Below are 20,949 nucleotides of genomic sequence, written 5' to 3' on the forward strand. Positions count from 1 at the left end.
AAAGGAACTATTTGAAGTGAAACTCTAGGTTGGCGGAGTTCCTTTTTTGTTTGTTTGTTGCTTGGGGGAAGAGTTAATTGCTGTCCTTGGGAGTCACTTTGCACAATAACCCTCTAACATAGTGTAACTAGATAACAAACAGCGCTGGCTCCAGGCACCAGCTTACCAAGCAGGTGCTTGGGGCGGCCACTCCAGAGAGGGGCGGCAGGTCCAGCTATTCGGCGGCAATTCGGCGGACGGTCCCTCACTCCGGCTCGGAGCGAAGGACCTCCCGCTGAATTGCCGCCGCAGATCGCAATCGCGGCTTTTTTTTATTTTATTTTTTTGGCTGCTTGGGGCGGCCAAAACCCTGGAGCCGGCCCTGATAAAGGTTCTGAGGTCATGCACTGGAACAAGGTGTATATAGGCAGGAGCTGGGTGGAAAAATCAGATCAGTTGGTGAATAAATAGTTTCTGGGACACAAAACTGTAACCACATGCAACAAAAATGTATGCAACTTATTTGCAAATGCTATGGGACATTGGGGATCCCATGTTGATATATAAGAAAAAAGCAGAAATGACACCCTCAGCTATAGCTATTTGCACTCATTTTTATATAAAGGCAACACATAAAAATGCCCTTTAAAGATGGGTAAATTAAATACAATGCAGCAAGAAGTATCTCTTAGCTTCAGCCACAATCCTGCAAACACTTACTACTGTGAGTATCCCCATTGGGTGGGTGTGTATTATGATGTAGGTACTGGACTCTAGGACAATATTTGTTCTTAACAACTGATCTTCATGTTTGCTTTTAAGGATCCCAGGCAAATATAAAGTGACCTTTCATCATAATCAACAGTCACAGGATACATGCATATGGAGAGAAGGAATAATTTTTTTACCAGTTTTCTTTTAAACAGACAAACATGGCAGCTGTTTAAAAGCAGTTCAGCAGTCTAAAATGTTAGAAAGAAAGTCAATAGAAAGTGTAAGAGGAGTGGCCAAAAGTTCAGGATAAATTACATTCATAATATTATTTTGCACGTGATTATCACCTCCATGTCGCAGATTAATATGCATATAAATTAACTAAGAAGTTTTGCATTGTATAAAATGCACTTGTTGTTAAGCTAATTCTAACAGATGACAGGTTTACATTTCCTCACAGGAAACAAAAAAGGAAGTTAATCCATGATACAATTTTTAAAGAGAAATAAGAAATGTGACAAAGTATTGTCACCTAACCAATTTTTAGAAGTGACTTTGCAGGATGTAGTTGCATAGACAGAAGAAAGAGACTCCCATGTGACAGATGATAATCATTGTCATCTAATGTGCTCCTGGAAGGGACTCAGCTGGGCATGGTATAAAAGTATAAATAGAATGGGAGATAAATTCATATAAGACACAAGAGAAACTACTAATAGAGGCAGACCTAAAATTGGTAATGCTATGAATGTAGCTGTTAGCCAGAAGACTACAGAGACACAGGGATTTCATTTAAAATAAATGCAAAGCCTCCGTTCATACAGAAAAGCTAAAAGCAGCTAGCATGTTCTCACTGTGGTAAAGAATACCACATACCTGATGTATGCTATTATAAAAAAGCAAAATGACAAAAATGGCAGGAAATTGGGCAGCATAGCTGGATATGAAGGAAAAAAGAGCGGAAGAAATAAATGGACATCAAACAAGGATAAAAATGAAAGTACCTCTAAAATATTCCAATTAAAATGAATAATCACAAGTGAGAATGAGAAACTTTGCTGAAAAAGGGGATTTGAAAGTGAGTGGTGAATTGCCTATTTATACTATAAAGGCTGCAAAGAAAAAGAACATTCAAAACTTATAACTGAACTCTTGTATGTCTACACCCAGCCGCTAGTTCGGCGGCTGGCAATCGAAGTTCTGGGTTTGACTTATCGCGTCTTGTCTGGACGCGATAAGTCGAACCAGGAAGTGCTCGCCGTCGACTGCGGTACTCCAGCTAGACGAGAGGAGTACCGCGGAGTCGACGGGGGAGCCTGCCTGCCGCGTGTGGACCAAGGTAAGTTCGAACTAAGGTACTTCGAACTTCAGCTACGTTATTCACGTAGCTGAAGTTGCGTACCTTAGTTCGATTTGGGGGTTTAGTGTAGACCAAGCCAAAGAAGCAGTTACAGGCTAGGAAACTGGGCAGACGTGCATCAGTATCCTAACTGGCTGAATAAATGCAAAAGAAAAGATTTAAATCAGAAATAAATGTAAAAAAGGAAACATTTACCATTTCAAGATCCAGGTGACAAACTAGAACTTTTACAGGCAACCTGTGATCTTTGCAGAGCAGATCTTTGAAAGAGCAGATTTGCTGTTATAAGTAGATCATGGGTTAGGAAATGCCAGTGAGGCAGAAATTGTATTTTTCCTGTATTGAAATTGGCAGAAAGTAAAATCTGTGTGTATGAAAAATGACCTTGAAGATCTACCATTCAAATATACGTGTTTGATAATAAATTGGGTACTATATGCAGGTTACCTTGAAACAGGGCCGGCTCTAGGATTTTTGCCACCCCAAGCAAAAAAAATTTTGGTCGCCCCCCCCTTTTTTTTGCGCCCCCCTGCCCCGCCCCAACTCCACCCCTTCTGAACCCCTTCCTCAAATCCCCAGCCCCGCCTCCTCCCCCCGGCGTGCTGCATTCCCCCCCCCCATTGCTTCCTTCAGGCCCCCCCACGACCTCCCGCCCTAGCTCACCTCCGCTCTGCCTGCTCCCCCGGGCGCCGCCGCTCCGCTTCTCCCCTCGTCCCTCTCAGGCGAGGGAGGGGGGAGAAGCGGAGCAGTGGCGCATTCAGGGGAGCAGACGGAGCGGAGGTGAGCTAGGGTGGGGGGCGCAGGAAGTAATGGGGGGGTAGAGGAACCGCTCCCAGCTCACCTCCGCTCCACCACCACCTCCTCCCCCGAGCGCCCCCCCCCCCCCCGCTCGGCTTCTCCTCCCTCCCTCCCAGCCTTGCTGCACAAAACAGCTGTTTCGCGCGCGGCAAGCCTGGGAGGGAGGGGGGAGAAGCAGAGCAGTGGCGGTGTGCCCTGCCTTGAAAGTAAAAGAAAGTTATTTCAAACCAGGTTTCAAACCAGGTTCTGTGCCTTGTATTCTGTGGGATAAAACTGAAAAGAGAAGTCTGGAAAATGTGGATGTTAGTGAAAACACTGTTAATTATTCCAGATGAGCCACAAAAGTTGTACTAGTCCAAATTCCAAAAGGTTCCATACCACATGAGTGCATGGGCCATTTGGAATTGGACTAGTCACCACATGAGATTGTTGGTTCCATACACTCAAGTGACTGTTTCCCAGCTCCTGAAAGATACAAAAAGCCACAGCCTGACTATTGTCCAAATCAGCCAATTACCTGTGACAGTCAAGCCTCTCCACTGGAACAGATAACTCAAATGTTATGTTAAATAGATGGTGAGCATGCAAACATGAAATTGCTCAGGAAATAAGATCCGAGGTGAAATCCTGGCTCCCTGATGTCCGTGACAAAACTCCCAATTACTTTAATAGAGCCAGGATTTCACCCTTTACTTTTACAGTAGAAGGATGCCTTCTGTGGTGGGATCAGCACTCACTGTTTCAGAAAAGTACTGACAAATTAATAAAGTAACTTAATGGAAAACATCTATTATGTTTCATATGAAAACATTATTCTGAAAGGGTACTTTGGGGGAAAGTTGCTTGCATATTTGTTGCAGCTAAAATTCATTGTGATTTAGTCCTTTTTCTTTTCATAAGCTTTATTTTGACTTAGGCAAATATATCAGTAATTGGTAAACATTTGCCATATACAGCCGTTGGGATGACCAATTTTTAACCTATGGATTTTCTGTGAATTGTTCACACTGACTATTCATTTTTGCCCAATTTTGGGTCTCATTGCAAAAGGATTCAAAGATCAAAATGAGAATCTACACACCATGTCAAACAGTATTTAGAAATAAGGTGGCATGATGTGTCCTACCAACTAGAACAAATGGACCTAACCATTCAGATCAGTTTCTATCTAGCTAAGAGTCAAATAATGTGTTCTTTGTATTTTGGATTGGGTTGTGCTTCCAAAAAAGCAGGTGCTTCATAAATTAAAATCAATAGGATTTTGTCTATGACAGCCAGTATGAGCTCTGTAAAGAAATGAGTAACAATAAAAGAAAACTTTTTGGAAAGTGGAAGACACTAAATGCAGAAAAGATAAGACAGTCACAAATCCTTGGGCATAAGCAGTGTGTTGCCAATGTTGTTTGTAGGGTTCAATCAAGTAGGCAATGCTCTTAGACAGCCTCTGAGAATGCTTACTAGATCAGGCCCAGCCTAGTTTGAGATTCCCGGTGGGCGTAGGACAGTGGCAGGCAAGCTTTTTGGCCTGAGGGCCACATTAGGTTTCTAAAATTGTATGGAGGGCCAGTTAGGGGAGGCTGTGCCTCCCCAAACAGCCAGGTGTGGCCCAGCCCCTGCCCCCTATCTGACCCCCCCTGCTTCTCGCCCCCTGATGGGCCCCCCCGGGACCCCTGCCCCATCCACGACCACCTGCTCCCTGTCCCCTGAGCGCCCCCGGACCTCCTGCCCCTGACTGCCCCCCGCTGCCCCATCCAACCCCCCCTCTCCTTCCTGACTGCCCCACCCATGGGCCGGATGTGGCCGGCAGGCCATAGTTTGCCCACCTCTGGGGTAGGAGGTAGAGACAGAGCAGCTTGGCAGCATCAGGCTTTAGACAGCTTTGTGCATGCCCACTGGAGAACTTGGGGACTTTAAGCACCTACATGGTTAGACAGCAACTGAGCAAAGGTTTTGAAGATCAAAAGTTTGGATTTAGGTGCTGAAAGCAGCATTTCTGTGCCTAATCTCTTTGTGGCTCTAGCCCTCAATCACTAATGAGACAAAGACTAACGCATGTGCTTAAGTTTACACACAGTACATAGTCTCATGGACTTCATAGGACTACTTGCAGTGTATAAAGTTAAGCATGCATGTAAATCTTTACAGTATCAGGATCCCAGTTTCTATCACCCACAGCTGTGTGTTAGACAGCTGCTCAGACACTACACAGCCAATAACCAACTCACTTCTATGTAAAGTACTCCAGAATACCATGTGTAAGCAAGACACTATATAAAACCAAAGGTTTACTCTGTATTATAACATACTAACAATGACAAAATTACCATATGGGGATGGACACTGAATAAAAATCTCAAGGCAGCTGATCCAAATGATCATCTGCTAAACATTTTCACTATGTTTGCTTTTATTGAAAAAAGCTGAATACAGTTGAAAACAACTTTAAGATGCTTGATCTACTGTTCAAGTATATACTGCTGCTGCAATAAAGGACACAGAATATAATTGGGGAGAAAGTAAGTGGAAGACAGGAAAAAAATTGTTCTTAAGATTTCCCCACTTCATGTTTATTTATGCTATGTTAGAAGCTGACCAGACTCCTACAACTGACATTTTATTGACTAAAAGGGTTCTGCTTGTGTAAAAATAATATCTGCTATGTCAGCTGTAAAATCCACTACAACAACTAAAACTACCTTCCTAGATGTAGCTACGTCTCACCAAGCTGTTTACAATGTTTGATAAGACACTGGATTAATGAAAAGAAGAGAAAAAAATCAGAATAGCTGCTAACCATGGGCAACACTGATTTATCTGACCTGCCAATTGTCTAAATGAATTCAGACTGAGTATTCTTGTTAACCAATGTCACTGGGCCACATTCTCAGCCCCTGTTCTGGTGCCTGCACGAAGCAGTCAGATGGCTGACCTAAAGGGGCAGGTGGAGAGTCTCCTGCCATAGAAGAATCCATTGTAACCTGCTTCTCTGCATCTATGCCGCAGACATGTTGGAAGCAGGGTGGTAGCACATAGCACTCTGGCCAATCCTCAGCCAGTGGAGCAATCCATATGGGATCATTGCTACCAATGTAATTTAGAGCAACCCCAGGGTCAAAGATATGTGGAAAGATGGCTTAGAATGTTTGCCTCCCACTTGTCTGCAGTGAGTTCAATGCAGCTGAAAGTTTGGCTTGGTATTTTAGAGATGGATGATATTATGCAAGTTCAGTAATGTTTCTCATCAGCTTTCAGACCCACTGGTATACGGTGAAGAGGAATAACGAAAGGATAGGATAAAACTGCTTCTTAAATATAGAGAAGGGTGTAAGCAGCATTCATATCTGAATTCTAAATACTCAAGCTCTATATGTGGGGGTATTCAAAACCTGGGAGTTTCATTCTGACCTATCTCCATTTAAATGTGCTGAAATTATTTCCATTTTTAAATGGCAATTTTTTTCTTCTTTCCCAACCTATTCTAAATTACACACAGAGTCTGATGTGCACTAGGAGCAGTGAGAGGCTTGAGCATACTCAGTGAGGATGGAATCTTCAGAGATTAAGCTGCTAAAATCAAAATAGTCTCTACTGAGCATGTGCAAACTGTGATTCTTCAAAGGCTTAAGACTTGACCATATTTGGGCAAATTTCGACAGAGATAGCAAAAGACACACCCCTGACACAACGGCCATCCTCCTTCAAAATTTCAAGTCCTGGCTCCAAATAATGGTAGTGCTAGAGCTTCTCAAAGAAAAAGTTGCCAGAAATATTTAAAATGGGCAAAACAATTGAATTTTCCCTCGCCTTGTTCTTGGAAACAGCGGCACTATTTTGGCTGAAATTTCCCCCAAAAAATTTAACACGAGGCAGACACCAGGCCCATCACAGCATAAATGGTTGAAGTTTTCTGAAGTGATAAGCAATTGAAAATAAGTTCTTATAATGGGAAGTGTCTGCACTGCTACCTATCCCGCTTTTAATAAAGCAATTGACGTATTTTACTATAATTAGATCAGCACTAGACAACATAGTTTTGATTTTTTTTTCCTTTAAGTACCACACACAAGTATTTGATTTTGTAATAGAGAAAGAGAGCTATCTACCTAGCATATCCTTTTCCCTGGACTTTTCATTTTCTACCCTTCTTGCAATACACACGCACATTATTATTCTGTCAGGGATTAGATGAGCTCTCGGTTAATGAATCCAGGGGCTGCTGAAAGTGATTTGATTCCCACTCTCTGCGTACAAGCTATTAAGTTTAACTATGTATTTTTTTAAACATAAAAAGACTTTTTGTGGGCCACTCTCTTTTAGTATCCCTGGTTCTCTCTTAATCTGGCAGCTAACACAGATCCCATCATCCTAGTCTCTAGCAAGGTGTTGCTTAGGGAACATAAATTATCTATCCATAAAACAGCAATTTTCTATCCAGGCATTACTAGCACAGTTATGACCATGGTATCTGAAAACCTTACACATTCTAAAAAATACACAGGAAGGATTTAACTCATGTTTAGGTTGGAATGTAAAGCCTGAGCTAGCTATGCTTTTCATAATGCTTAGTCTATCTACATATCTACACTCCATTTATTCTTTTGGGTATAGTATTTTCTTTAATTTCATCTAAGACAGGGGTTCTCAAACGGGGGTTGGGACCCCTGATGGGGTCGTGAGGTTATTAGTTGGGGGGGTCACGAGCTGTCAGCCTCCACCCCAACCCCTGCTTTGCCTCCAGCATTTATAATGGTGTTAAATATATTAAAAAGTGTTTTTAATTTACAAGGGGAGGAGTCGCCCTCAGAGGCTTGCGATGTGAAAGGAGTCACCAGTACAAAAGTTTGAGAATCCCTGATCTAAGAGAACATCCTGAATAGCCTTTGTGGTTTAGGATCTCTGAAATTGGTGGTCTTAGGTACTTGTTTCGGGGCCAAGCACTGGTGGATATTCCTGATCTTTGACTTCCAAAGGGTGAGTCAAGGAGTGATGCACTCAAAGGAGGACATTTCAGGGGTTATCCCCAAAGGAGCAGTGACAAAACAGACACAGACCAATGTGGACAATGGGAGAACGGTCTCACCTAAGAAGCATGAGGGCTAGTTATAACCCCAAGTTATTGCAAGGCTGGGCACCAGAATTTCAAGAAGCATCCTAGTACTATAGCTTTTGGGACAGATTATTATTATTATTTATATTACTGTAGTGCCCAGTAGCCTCAGTCATCATGTAGTACCCCATTGCACTAGGCACTGTGAAGCCTCAAGTTCAATGAAGAGAGACTTCATTCCAGAAGCTGAACTCCAACAGGCAGCATGTCTGTCATATGTTAGTAATCTCATGATAACGAAGTATAAAATTCTAATTGCACTACAGCGCATAAGACATAATAACTCTGAACAAAGCGGCTGCTTTAGATGACTGCCTTTATGATTTTCATAAGTCACAAATAGACTTTCCAACATTACTTTGTCATCTGACCCAAATGACTTCCCTATGACATTTGAATACCCTTAAAAATGGCACTGATCTCAATAAAGAAAATTAAGCCAAAACGAGGGAAGGAGGAGGGGAAGTGTGCCTCAATTACAAACATGACTCACTGACACTTCACAAGGATTTTTTTAAAAATAATACAGCGCTAACATTTCAGAAGAGAGACCATCCTACAGATTAGATCTAGATTATACTTCAAATGAAGCCAAGTCAATTAAAAGAACCACAGGAGAGTGCTGCATCATATCCATCTCTCTCAAAGTCAATAATCAATCTCTTACACCTATTATCACTTCATCCCTCAATGCACAGAGCAGAACTGTGTCACCATTTTGCAGCTCTGCACAGAATATAGCCTTGGCTCTTAACCGTGGAAGACTTAATGGTACCACAAGAGTCACAGCCACAGACTAATGATGTCATGACAGTGATGGAAGGCCTCTGACCTGGTTGCTACACGTATCTGTAGGAGAAATTTCTCCTCTGGCTGCTAGGAGCTGCTGCCTCCATTTTCCCCTGCTTCACTCTCTACAGCTTGAAGAGGATCTGAGAGAGAGGGAGAAGAGGAAGCAGAGCAGGTGACTATCAGCAGTAGCTTCACATTCATGCCTCACTTCCCATCCTACCTCAGCAACACAGTATCAGCTGCCCCAATCATCATGATGGAGGAAAAGTAACACCACTCTGGTTACTGTGTAAACTTGTGAAAGTCACTTTGGCTAAGGCCCAGATCCTCAAGGTGCCAAACTCCCACTGATAAGACAGTGGAGTATTGTGTCTTCTTGAGTGATACCCCAGACATTCTACATTCAACATTCTAAAACATGGGGCTAGAACGGTACTCTCCAACTTCACCTGTGTTCTGAGGCTTAATTCATTGTAGAATAATAGAAATGTAGGATTGAAAGGGACCTTGATAGGTCATCTAATCCAGTCCCCTGCACTGATGCAGGACTAAGTATTATCTCAACCATCCCTGACAGATGTTTGTCTAACCTGCTCTTAAAAACCTCTAATGACAGAGATTCCACAACCTCCATAGGTAATTTGTTCCAGTACTTAACTATCCTTACAGTTAGGAACTTTTTCCTAATGTCTAACCTAAATCTCCCATGCTGCAATTTAAGGCCATTACTTCTTGTACCATCCTGAGTGGTTAAGGAGAACCATTTATCATTCTCCTCTTTACAACACCCTTTTAGGCACTTGAAGACTTATGTCCCCCCTCAGTCTTCTCTTCTCCAGACTACACAAACCCAGTTTTTTCAATTTTTCCTCATAGGTCATGTTTTCTAGTCCTTTAATCATTTTTGTTGCTCTCCTCTGGACTTTCTCCAATTTGTCCACACCTTTCCTGAAGTGTGGTGTCCAGAACTGGACACAGTACTCCAGTTGAGGCCTTATCAGTGCTGAGTAGAGTGGAAGAATTATTTCTTGTGTCTTGTTTACAACACTCCTGCTAATACCGCCCAGAATGATATGCGGGTTTTTTTGCAACAGTACTACATTGTTGACTCTCATTTAGTTTGTGATCCTCTCTAACCCCCAGATCTTTTTCTGCAGTACTCCATCCTAGGCAGTCATTTCCCATTTTGTATTTGTGCAATTGATTATTCCTTCATAAGTGTAGTACTTTGCATTTGTCCTTATTGAATTTCATCCTATTTAATTCAGACCATTTCTCCTGTTTGTCAACATCATTTTGAATTTTAATCCTGTCCTCCAAAGCTCTTGCACCCCTCCCAGCTTGTTTCCATCAGCAAACTGTATAAGTGTTCTCTCTATGCCATTATCCAAATAATTTATGAAGATATTGAATAGAACCGGACTCAGGACAGATCCCTGTGGGACCCCACTTAATATACCCTTCCAGCTCGACTTGCGAGATCTCTGAGTATGGTTTTCCAGCTAGATGTGCATCCACTTTATAGTAGGTTCATCTAGGCTATATTTCTCCAGTTTGTTTATGAAAAAGCCATGTGAGACAATAGCAAAAGCCTTAGTAAAGTTGAGATATATGACATCTATCGCTTCCCCCCATCCGCAAGGCTTGTTATCCTTTCAAAGAAGGATATTAGGTTGGTTTGACATGATTTGTTCTTGACAAATCCATGTTCCTGGGTACTTACCTTATTTTCTTCTTGGTGATTACAAATTGATTCTTTGATTATTTACTCCATTATTTTTCTGGGTGCTGAAGTTAAGATGGCTGGTCTATAATTCCCTGGGTTGTCCTTATTCTCCTTTTTTATAGATAGGTACTATATTTGCCCTTTTCCAGCCCAGTTCAGTCAAATATCTCTCCCATCCTCTATGAATTCTCAAAGATAATTGTCAATGGCTCAGCGATCTCTTCAGCCAGTTCCTTAAGTATTCTAGGATGTATTTAATTAGGTCCTGCCAACTTGAAGACATGTAATTTGTCTAAGTAATTCTTAACTTGTACTTTTCCTATTTTAGCCTGAGATCCTACCCCATTTACACTGATATTCTCTAGGGTAGTTGTTCAATTATTGCTAACTTTTTTGGTGAGAAAAAAAGGCATTTAAAACTAGGGCTGTCAATTAAACGCAGTTAACTCACACGATTAACAAAAAATAATAATCAAGATTAAAAACATTAATCGCAATTAATCGCCCTATTAAACAGAATTCCAATTGAAATTTATTAAATATTGTGGATATTTTTCTACATTTTCAAATATATTGACTTCAACTACAACACAGAATACAAAAATTTTTATCACAAATATTTGCACTGTAAAATGATAAACAAAAGAAATCATAGATTTCAATTCACCTCATACAAGTACTGTAATGCAATCTCTTTATTGTGAAAGTGCAACTTACAGATGTAGATTTTTTTTTGTTACATAACTGCACTCAAAAACAAAACAATGTAAAACTTTAGAGCCTACAAGTCCACTCAGTCCAACTTCTCGTTCAGCCAATCGCTAGGAGAAACAAGTTTGTTTGTATTTACAGGAGATAATGCTGCCCACTTCTTAATTACATCACCTGAAAGTGATAACAGGCATTCACATGGTACTGTTGTAGCCATAGGCGACAACTCCATGGGTGCTCCGGGGCTGGAGCACCCACAGGGAAAAATTAGTGGGTGCTGTGCAGCCACCGGCCGCCAAGCTCCCCTCCCCTCCCCGCCTCACCTCACCTCTGCCTCCTCCCCTGAGCACGCTGCATCCCCACTTCTCCCCCTAGCTCCCAGCAATTGCTGCCGCAAAACACCAGTTTTGTGGCGTAACAAGCTCCGGGAGGGAGGGGGAGGAGCGGGAACGCAGCACACTCAGGAGAGGAGGCAGGGCCAGGGCGGGGATTTTGAGAAGGAGTCCAATGGGGCAGGGAGGGGGCAGAGTTGGGGTGGGGACTTTGGGGAAGGGGTTGGAATGGGGGCAGGGGCAGGAGGGGGCAGGGCAGGAGGGGTGGGGCAAGTGGAGTCGGGGTGGGGCCGGGTGCAGAGGGGGGGTCGAGCACCTACTGGCGCCAGCAGAAGTTGGCGCCTATGGTTGTAGCTGGCATTGCAAGATATTTACTCACCAGATGCGCTAAAAATTCATATGCCTCTTCATGCTTCGGCCATCATTCCAGAGGACATGCTTCCATGCTGATGACGCTCGTTAAAAAAATGTGTTAATTAAATTTGTGACTGAACTCCTTGGGGGAGAATTGTATGTCTCCTGCTCTGTTTTACCTGCATTCTGCCATATATTTTATGTTATAGCAGTCTTGGATGATGACTCAGCACATGTTGTTCATTTTAAGAACACTTTCACAGCGGATTTGACAAAACGCAAAGAAGATACCAATGTGAAATTTCTAAAGATAGCTACAGCACTCGACCCAAGATTTAAGAATCTGAAGTGCCTTCAAAATCTGAGAGGGATGAGGTGTGGAGCATGCTTTAAGAAGTCTTAAAAGAGCAACACTCCAATGCGGAAACTACAGTACCTGAAACATCAAAAAAGAAAATCAATCTTCTGCTGGTGGCATCTGACTGAGATGATGAAAATGAACATGCCTCAGTCCACACTGCTTTGGATTGTTATCGAGCAGAACCCGTCATCAGCATGCACGCATGTCCTCTGGAATGGTGGTTGAAGCATCAAGGGACATATGAATCTTTAGTGCATCTGGCATGTAAATATCTTGCAATGCCAGATATAACAGTGCTGTGCAAACACCCGTTCTCACTTTCAGGTGATAGAGTAAACAAGAAGCAGGCAGCATTATCTTCTGCGAATGTAAACAAACTTGTTTGTCTGAGCAATTGGCTGAACAAGAAATAGGACTGATTGGACTTGTAGGCTCTACAGTTTTACATTGTTTTATTTTTTTAATGCAGGGATTTTATGTACATAATTTTCCATTTGTAAGTTCATCTTTCATGATAAAGAGATTGCACTACAGTATTTGTATTAGGTGAATTGAAAAATGTTTCTTTTGTTTTTTACAGTGCAAATATTTGTAATAAAAAATATAAAGTGAGCACTGTACACTTTGTGTTCGTGTTATAATTGAAATCAATATATTTGAAAATGTAGAAAACATCCAAATATATTTTAAATAAATGGTATTCTATTATTGTTTAACAGCACGATTAATCGCTATTAATTTTTTAAATCGCTTGACAGCCCTACATTTAAGACTTTGGCCATTCCTGCACTTTCTGTTATTGTCTTTCCATCCCCATTGAGTAATGGGCCTACCCTGTCCCTGGTTTTCCTCTTACTTCCCATGTATTTGCATAATTCTTTCTTGTTACCCTTTATATTCCTAGCTAGTTTAATCTCATTTTGTGCCTTGGGCTTTCTAATTTTGTACCCGGAATGCTTGTGGGGGGGTTTTATATTCATCCTTTGTAATTTGACCTAGTTTCCACATCTTGTATGTCTCTTTTGAGTTTCATGTCATTGAAGATCTCTTGGTTAAACCAGGGTGGCCTCTTACCATACTTCCTACCTTTTAATATTCATAAATCACTTCAAGACACTAATATTAAAAGCGTTATATGGCAACAAACCTCTGAATTTTCAGGGAACAGAGAGATATTTTTAATACCTGTTATGGTTTTAATGTTAGGTCACCCTTGTTTTAGCCCCCTAAAATTCACCTATGGAATTCTAGCACAGAGGACTCTGCCAAGGTTCTCTTCAATAATTTTGAAATATTTTTGTTGCTTTTATAAATTAATGATGCCTTGGAAGCATAAAACTGTTAAAAACAGAAGAGCAGCCCCAAGACATTGTCTACAGGGATTTTAGTAGACTGCTGAAGAAGAACATCAGAGATTACGCAGGAAACAAAGATGATAAACATAAAAAAGTCTATGGGAAACTTACTGAACTACAGTACCTCTCTTATTCCCTTGGTGTTTCATACAAAATTGTGATAAACAACTTGAAATATGCAGCCAGTCTTCCTTTAAAAGTCATGTTTGTGACAGTTCTCTCCAGAAGAGATTTTAGGGAAGTCTGCCAAATTTCCAAGAGTCCTGTGGAACCTGCCTGCTAGGCTCTTAAGAAAGTAAACTGAGAAGAGGATTTTGTTCTTCCCATGAAACATAAAGAAGAAACATGGCACACCTAAAACTCACAATGTTGTCCTGGTCTAGGACTGGGACTTCTAAGTGCTATTGCAATATAAATAAATAATTAATAACCTCTTGTCCCTGACCACCCATAAACTATTTTCATTAATATATTTATTGAGCACGGATAGTCCAACTCTCTATATTTTAATTTCCTTGTGAATATGAATATGAGGAGAAAAACAAAAATATTAACTAAAAACAACCTTGCAATCACAACTAGAGCAGCTCTTGTTAAGAGGGCAAAACAGTTTTAATTTTATTCAGGAGAGTCAGTAAATAGTTTGCAGACCTAAATTATGGCTAATGACCCATATGCTTCTCTAGCATTAGGCTAAAATCCAATATTTATATTTTCATGAACTTACAGCATTGATCTAGATGAAATCAAAGCAGCTGGAAACAGTCTGGAATGTAAACAGCTGATGCTCCTGGGAAATTACATCAGCATTTGTAGCCACCCCCAGAGAAATGCCAATTAAAATCACCTTATTTTTAGCCAGGGGTGGGAGGGAAGAGAATGTTTTCCTAATTTTCTCCTAATGTACTGCAACAGTTTATACTGTCAATGTCCATTTCTCTCCTTTCCTAAGGACACTGTCATCCCACACTAAATCAATAAACAACTGCAAACTGGTGGAGTCAGGAGACTGCTGGCCATGCTTATCTTCCATGGACCCAAATTTGTTACCAGGCTACACAGGCTTTACAGAAGGAATTTTGTTCAATTACTCTTAGCAGAGGTGCAAGAGGAGAAAACCCCACTGAATCCATTTCCCACTTTCTTCTTACCTTCAGTTAATTATATGTGATATGTGATCTTTTGTAGCAAACCTGGCTGAGGAGAATAGTAATACCTACCTCTTACTTGGCACCTTCGCCCTTATATTTCAAAACACTTTACAAAGGAGGCAAGTATCATTATCCATTTTACACAGAGGCTACTTCTACACTGTACATCACTGGTAGCAGAGTGTGGGGTGTATGTAATTACATGCCACAGTGAAACGCAGACTGTGCTCACACTGCGGTGTGTAGCTATACATGTCAGTGAAAGGCTCTGGCAGGCGGGAAGCAGCGGGGAAAGGCTCCAGCAGCTCCATGTTGCTGGAGCCTTTCCCAGCTGCCAGAGTTTTTCCCTGTAGCAGGGCACTACTCTGCTAAAATAGTGTAGACAGGGAGGCACTGCTTGGATGTGTAGGGCACATATCCATAGCACTCAGCATGTCTTTACTTTATGCACCAAAACCATGCCTTAGAATCTACACTGCTATTTATACCCATGCTAGGGGTGTGTGTCATGTATGTACCATAAGGGGTGTGCAGTGTAGAGGTAACCAGAGAAGTCCCAGAGCAGGCCAGTGTCAGGAACAGAACCCAGGTCTCCTAAGCCCAGTCAAGTATATTATGTGACGTTCTGAAACTTGGGGGAACACTCAGCACCCCCATGTTCATCCTTATAATATGATTGTCTGGTATCTAATGCAAAGTTTGTCATGTCAGGTGTCTTCGGAAGGCTCATGATGTACTGAGCATTGTTGTTATGGTCATGTTATAGTAATCATTATAGTAATGTTATAGCTTATAATTTCATGTATATAGTTATGAGGCTGAAAATGTGTCATCATGGCTTAAAGCAAGCCCAGGCAAAAACACTCCAGAAGCAGAGGGGCAATTCACACGTCATCAGGGCATGTATGGGACAAACCCAGCCCAGCCTCACAGGAACAAAGGACATTGGCCTAGGCAACAACAAAGGATCTGTTAGACTCTCGAGTGAGTCACCCCCCCTTCCTTTGGTCAGTTTGGGACTGCGATGAGGTAATGCTCACCTGACTCTGAAGGGGGGTGGGGGCAAAGCCAAGAGGGAAGAAAAGACATGATAAAAGGGAGAGGTGTTTGCCATGCTCTTCCTCTCTCTTCCATCTACATCTACAGACACTATACCAAGCAACTGAAGTGCTGATCAAAGGGGAAAGCCTGGCTGAAGCGAAACTAACCAGCCTGTGGTGAGAAGCATCTAAGTTTATAAGGGCATTGAAAGTGTTAAGATCAGCTTAGAATGCGTTTTGCTTTTATTTCATTTGACCAAATCTGCCTTGTTATGTTTTGACTTATAATCACTTAAAATCTATCTTTCATAATTAATAAATTTGTTTGTTTATTCTACCTGAAGCAGTGTGTTTGGTTTGAAGTGTGTCAGAGATTCCCCTTGGGATAACAAACCTGGTACATATCAATTTCTTTGTTAAATTGATGAACTCATATAAGCTTGCAGCATCTAGCGGGCATAACTGGACACTGCAAGACGGAGGTTCCTATGGTTGTGTCTGGGACCGGAGACATTGGCTAGTGTCAATCAGTTGCAAGGAGCTGGGAGCAGCTTACATGCCAGAGGCTGTGCGTGAACAGCCCAGGAGTGGGAGTTCTCACAGCGGAGCAGGGTAAGGCTGGCTCCAAGAGTCAAGAATTGGAGTGACCTAGCAGATCACCAGTCCAGATAACACCAGAGGGGAACGTCACAACTTCATATCTGAGATGGCGGGAGACCTATACAAAAGGAAGTAACAACCACTGTGGATCTACATCCTCAGTATTGAGTTAACTTAATTAAATATTTTTGTGGGGTTTAGATAATTGTTTCCTGTCTCCTTCTGAGATTCAGAGTTTGCAGCACCCATTAGCCTCCTCTACAGTAGGCTATTTTTCTTGAAAACTGCCCACTATTGTTAATAATGGTGCAGCTCCAATGATGGTAGCAATGGTGGGAAAATGAGTCTATTCAAGGCACCAGTGGTCACTGGAATATTAATCACCATATCATGTTGTCCTGCTCTGAGCAGGTTTAGCTGACATGGTATGTAAGAACTCTAGGGGCTACCTAGATCCATTTATATGTACACCAGTGCTCCTACCATTGTTACCAGCAGCACAACTGCACCTCACATTGGTAAGAAACTGGAGAATTTTTTCCTCTTTGAGTGACAGCCTAGACTCTTGCTCCAAATCAAGGATTCAATATGCTTAGGAAAATTAAAGCACAGCACTCTGCAGCTGACTGAAGGAACGGTGTGTCTGAGAACTTGAACAGTGCTAGAGTCCCATGGTACATAGCTGAGTTAAGCTGCATTTTCTTTTTGCCAGGAGCCCTGTTCGAGTATGTGTATATTGGTAAATAAGTTAGTATGGCTACTGTAACAAAGCTATATCATATGTCTCCCAACATGGAAATCAATGGAGTCTAAACTTTCCCAGTAGCTCAGAAGCTGTGAAACATTAAAGCAACACTTCTTGAATACATCTTTTTTTTTTAAACACACATTTCCTTATCAATATTACTAAGAAAAATCTGAACATATAAAATCTAATTTTCTTTCATTTAGTATCATTTAATTTATAGAATATTATTGGTTTGGATATTGAAAATAATGTGTTTTCAGGCATAAGTACAATGCTGCAGAGTTTAAGTTGCAAAGAATGTAGGTGTCACAGTGCAGGGCAACTGCATCAGTGTTCCCCGCTTGCGGTTCACCAAGGGCACCCACTTAAACATTCCCGGCTTCAAGCTGTCACCTCTCTTGAGCTGAGAGCCATGTCTGTCTCCCTCCTGACTGGGGGTTTTCAAGTCTGCACATTTCCCTGCCTTATACTGTGATATTCCCAATAAGCCAGACTGCCTTAACAGGCAGCACTTGTACTTTGCTTTCTCTCCAGAGGCTATGAATAGCATAATGGCCTGCAGATACAAGTTACCACAAAGAACTTTCTAAGCGAGCACATTTATTCTTAAGGTAAAGGCATTACAGAAAAAAACATATTGAAGACAATAAGAGAACCTACATGACAGGTCAACCCAACTCCAACTTCAGGTTCTGGTAGGTGTTAGTCCTTCAAAACCCACAGTTGATTTTCCCCCATGGTTACAAGTTAATAATGGTCTCATATTCAGAATCAGAACCACCATAAATAGTTCAGTCTTTTCTTGATATAACTTGGGCCTTTGATCTTGGCCTACTATAAGTGATCAGCAGACAATAGCACGCTCTTCAGAGCACAGCTTCAAAAGGCTGGGTTTTTGCCTCACCAGAGGTGGGGAATTTGCATTCACCTCCCCCCAGAGATTCCCCAGGAAAACCATTTAACACTTTTTGTTCTAAAATTCTGTTGTTGTTTGGCACATTGTTCACTATAGGCCTTTGAACCCCAGCTCTCACATCTGTCAGATCTGCCCACTCGAGAGGTTATATACAATCCCAGCCCACAAAAATACATAAACCATTCATTTAATAATATGGACCCTTTCATTCAATAAGGTCTCCCAAGGATATTGCAGGAAATTGCCATATCTGTTACCGTAGGATTCCTTTTGCTGGTATATTTTTGTCATTTGTTTTCATTTTAAACTTTCAGTGGATTTTACAAAAATCATGGAAATATTTTCATTTGTTTTAGGTTTTGTAAAAGCTACAAAACCCTAATTAGGGACCTAATTTGATATCAGGGATGAAATTTTGGCCCGATTGAAGTCAATGAGAGTTTTGACTAATGAAGAGAACCTCAAATATTTTGGATGCTACCATAAATGACATAATATAAAATAAATAATAGGAGCAAAAAAAATAAAATTATGGAGCAAATAATCAAACAATTTGTAAGCATGGTCCAGTGGATAGAGAACTGGACTGGGACTTATCAGACCTGAGATCTGTTTATGACTCTGCTGTATTACTCAGTCTGGGCAAGTCACTTCTCTGTTTCTTCTCCCACCCTTTGTGTGCCTTCTTTAGACTGAGCTCTTCAGGGCAGGGATTGTCTCTTGCCATGTGTTTGTCCAATGCCCAGCACACTGGATTAGGGCACTCTAGGCGCTACCATAAATAATAATGAATTTTCCTACATGGCTTTTGTCATGATGGCCTTTGTCATATAAGCCCTCTCCCCGCATCTAATGGCAATGTTTTAACAATATGTTTTATGGAACTTTATCAGAAATTAACTCTGTAAATTTTGTTTGTTAATTCATGTCATTATGGTTCAGCCAAACAGCTTTCCATCAAACACTGCACCCGCTGAACACACAGCACTGCAACTGACAGATGGTGGCTGCTCAAGCACTTGGGAATTGTAACTGGTGTTAATTCCCAACAGAAACACTTTCACATTTCATTTTTGCACCCATAAAAGTTGAATGATTGATTGTGTCAAATTCTTGCAATGCTATTCACAGCTTTAGTCCCATTGTAATTTCTTCTTACAACGGATTGCTTTTTCTCAAGCTTGCTTATTTCTGCAAAATGCCCCTGTTGCCAATGCCTAACTACGGTGAGTGGATAGAACTGCACTTGCAGGGCCTTCTGCTAGTGTATTGCTGAATCTCACACCTCTGACAGGAGTAATCTTGGGGAGTGCTTTAGGATGTGTGACAGAGGCATAGAAGAGGCACTCAGAGTCAATGCACTTAAGCTGTGAACCATTTCCAATTAAACTAACTGAATTCTTTAAAGGGTTCGAGATTAAGGATGGATACATATAAACGGGGCAGCTGAACCTTTCATTCCATTGACAATTGATTTTTCCATTAAGATGATATCTTGACATGGCTTTCAAGGACTAGTAAAAGAGAACACTTTAGTAAATGTAAAGGGAGGATTGCATTTCTAGCATATATATATAAATAACAGTAAGTCAGTCTGCCCCATATAGATTGTAGACAGGCTGTATCTTAAAGGGGAGACTTAAGAGAATATTAATTTTACCTTCATTCTAATGCTATGTATAATATAACTAGTGCAATGCTATGCTTCCAGATAATATTTCACTGGGTCAAGCAAATGAGCTAGTGGAAGAGAGGAATCGCTGGGAATGATCCTCCTCTTACACATGCTGGTGTAAATCAGGAGTAACTGACATTGGCAAAATACTATTCAATTATGTGGAATTACTCCTGATTTATACCTGTGTAATCAAGAGGATAATAGGGCACCAATAGCAGCAGTGGGGCCAGATCCCTTTCTGTTCTAGGAGTGGGGTTAGCCAGGGCATTTTTCTACGGTGGTAATCCTGCTGCCAGAACAGCCTGTTTGGATTGTGAGCAGTTGGATGTGAGTTAGCCCTGAGGCTGATTTAATTTATATCAAGTATCACTACAGTCCTTGGACAGACTTTCAAGAGGGAAAAAAAGGGTTTTACAGCCAACTTTGCAACCCCCTATGTTAAGGCTGTATCCCTACTTTGAACTTTAGGGTACAAATGTAGGGGCCTGCATGAAAACTGCTAAGCTTATTTACCAGCTTAGCTCTGGTCCGCTGCCACCATCTTAAGAATTCCCTCCCTGGGAAGCCTTGAGAAACCTTTCACCAATTCCCTGGTGAATACAGATCCAAACTGCTTGGATTTTAAACAAGGAAAAATTGACCCTTCCCCCCTCCTTCCTTTCACCAACTCCTGGTGAATACAGATCCAAACCCCCTTTGGATCTTAAAACAAGGAGAAATCAATCAGGTTCTTAAAAAGAAGGCTTTTAATTAAAGCAAAAGGTAAAAATTATCTCTGCAAAATCAGTATGGAAAATAACTTTACAGGGTAATCAAACTTAAAGAGCTCAGAGGAATCCCCTCTGTCTTAGGTTCAAAGTATAGCAAACAAGATAAGCACTCTGGTAAAAGGTACATTTACAAGTTGAGAAAACAAAGTAAATCTAAGACGCCTTGCCTGGCTTTTACTTACAATTTTGAAATAAGAGAGACTTGTTTAGAAAGATGGGGAGAACCTGGATTGATGTCTGGTCCCTCTCAGTCCCAAGAGCGAACAACCCCTTAAACAAAGGACACACACAAAAGCCTTTCCCCCCCCAAGATTTGAAAGTATCTTGTCCCCTTATTGGTCCTTGGGGTCAGGTGTTAGCCAGGTTACCCGAGCTTCTTAACCCTTTACAGGTAAAAGGATTTGGAGTCTCTGGCTAGGAGGGATTCCATAGCACTGTACACAGGAGAGCTGTCACC

Source organism: Emys orbicularis, chromosome 1, assembly GCF_028017835.1.
Source record: "Emys orbicularis isolate rEmyOrb1 chromosome 1, rEmyOrb1.hap1, whole genome shotgun sequence".
NCBI lineage: Eukaryota > Metazoa > Chordata > Testudines > Emydidae > Emys > Emys orbicularis.